Raw genomic sequence first — 2,500 nt, forward strand, 5'->3', positions numbered from 1 at the left:
CCGTACGACCCCCTGCGCACACACCCCAAACAAAACAAAACAAAACAAGACAAGACAAAGCAAAACATCCTCATTGCCATCTCCCTCTCACATTGCATGACAATGTGAGGGCCCTAGCTGTGAGCTGGGCCTCGTGCCCCTGGTAGGTAGAAAATACTTGACTGTGACCGGCAGGGGCACGGGAGCCGAGATCCGGTGTAAGTAGGGGGGAACCCTGCCTCGGGGATGCCGCTGCTGGTGCTGGCACCAGTAGTGGCTGTACACATGTCCCGATGGGACACACGTATGGCTAGATGTGAGCTGGGCCTCGTGCCCCTGGTAGGCGGAATATACTATACCCTCACCAACGGGGGCACGGGACCGTGATCGGGTGAGAGAAGGGCGAAACACTGCCTCGGGGCTGCCACTGCGGGTGCAGGCACCCGTAGTGGCCGTACTCACGTCCTGACGGGAAGCACGCATGGCTAATTGTGAGCTGGGCCTCGTGCCCCTGGTAGTCGGAATATACTTCACTGTGACCCACAGGGGCAAGGAAGCCGAGATCCGTTGTTAGAAGGGGGGAACCCTGCCTCGGGGCTGCCACTGCGGGTGCAGGCGCCCGAAGTGGCCGTACTCACGTCCTGACGGGGCACACGCATGGCTAGACGTGAGCTGGGCCTCGTGCCCCTGGTAGGTAGATAATACTTCACTGTGACCGGCAGGGGCACGGGAGCCGAGATCCGGTGTAAGTAGGGGGAAACACTGCCACGGGGATGCCACTGCTGGTGCAGGCACCAGTAGTGGCTGTACACATGTCCTGATGGGACACAAGCATGGCCAGTTGTGAGCTGGGTCTCGTGCCCCTGGTAGGTGGAATGTACTTTATGGTCACCGACAGGGGCTAGAGAGCCGAGAGTCGGTGTAAGCAGGGGGAAACACTGCCTCGGGGCCCCCCACTACAGGCATAGGCACCCGCAGTGGCCGTACCCATGTCCTGTGGGGGCCATTACATAGCTAGTTGCGAGCTGGGCCTCGTGCCCCTGGTAGTTGGAATATACTTCACCGTGACCCACAGGGGCACGGAAGCCGAGATCCGTTGTAAGTAGGGGGGAACCCTGCCTCGAGGCTGCCTCAACAGGCACAGGCACCCGCAGTGGCCGTACTCATGTCCTGAAGGGGCACACGCATGGCTAGATGTGAGCTGGGCCTCGTGCCCCTGGTAGGTAGAAAATACTTCACTGTGACCGGCAGGGGCACGGGAGCCGAGATCCGGTGTAAGCAGGGGGAAACACTGCCACGGGGATGCCACTGCTGGTGCAGGCACTAGTAGTGGCTGTACACATGTCCTGATGGGACACAAGCATGGCCAGTTGTGAGCTGGGTCTCGTGCCCCTGGTAGGTGGAACGTACTTTATGGTCACCCACAGGGGCAAGAGAGCCGAGAGTCGGTGTAAGCAGGGGGAAACACTGCCTCGGGGCCCCCCACTACAGGCATAGGCGCCCGTAGTGGCCGTACCCATGTCCTGTGGGGGCCATTACATAGCTAGTTGCGAGCTGGGCCTCGTGCCCCTGGTAGTTGGAATATACTTCACTGTGACCCACAGGGGCACGGAAGCCGAGATCCGTTGTAAGTAGGGGGGAACCCTGCCTCGAGGCTGCCTCAACAGGCACAGGCACCCGCAGTGGCCGTACTCATGTCCTGAAGGGGCACACGCATGGCTAGATGTGAGCTGGGCCTCGTGCCCCTGGTAGGCGGAATATACTATACCCTCACCAACGGGGGCACGGGAGCCGTGATCGGGTGAGAGAAGGGCGAGACACTGCCTCGGGGGTTGCCACTGCGGGGGCCGTACTCACGTCCTGACGGGAAGCACGCATGGCTAGTTGTGAGCTGGGCCTCGTGCCCCTGGTAGTCGGAATATACTTGATGGTCACCTACAGGCCCACGAGAGCCGATCTCCAGAGTGAGTAGGTGGAAACACTGCCTCGGGGCTGCCACTGCTGGTGCAGGCACCAGTGGTGGCTGTACACATGTCCTGATGGGACACAAGCATGGCCAGTTGTGAGCTGGGTCTCGTGCCCCTGGTAGGTGGAACGTACTTTATGGTCACCCACAGGGGCAAGAGAGCCGAGAGTCGGTGTAAGCAGGGGGAAACACTGCCTCGGGGCCCCCACTACAGGCATAGGCACCCGTAGTGGCCGTACCCATGTCCTGTGGGGGCCATTACATAGCTAGTTGCGAGCTGGGCCTCGTGCCCCTGGTAGTTGGAATATACTTCACCGTGACCCACAGGGGCACGGAAGCCGAGATCCGTTGTAAGTAGGGGGGAACCCTGCCTCGAGGCTGCCTCAACAGGCACAGGCACCCGCAGTGGCCGTACTCATGTCCTGACGGGGCACACGCATGGCTAGATGTGAGCTGGGCCTCGTGCCCCTGGTAGGCGGAATATACTACACCCTCACCAAGGGGGGCACGGGAGCCGTGATCGGGTGAGAGAAGGGCGAGACACTGCCACGGGGC

Source organism: Halichoeres trimaculatus, unplaced genomic scaffold (assembly GCF_033239565.1).
Source record: "Halichoeres trimaculatus isolate MK-OKI-2021-1 unplaced genomic scaffold, fHalTri1.1 fHalTri1_scaffold_26, whole genome shotgun sequence".
NCBI lineage: Eukaryota > Metazoa > Chordata > Actinopteri > Labriformes > Labridae > Halichoeres > Halichoeres trimaculatus.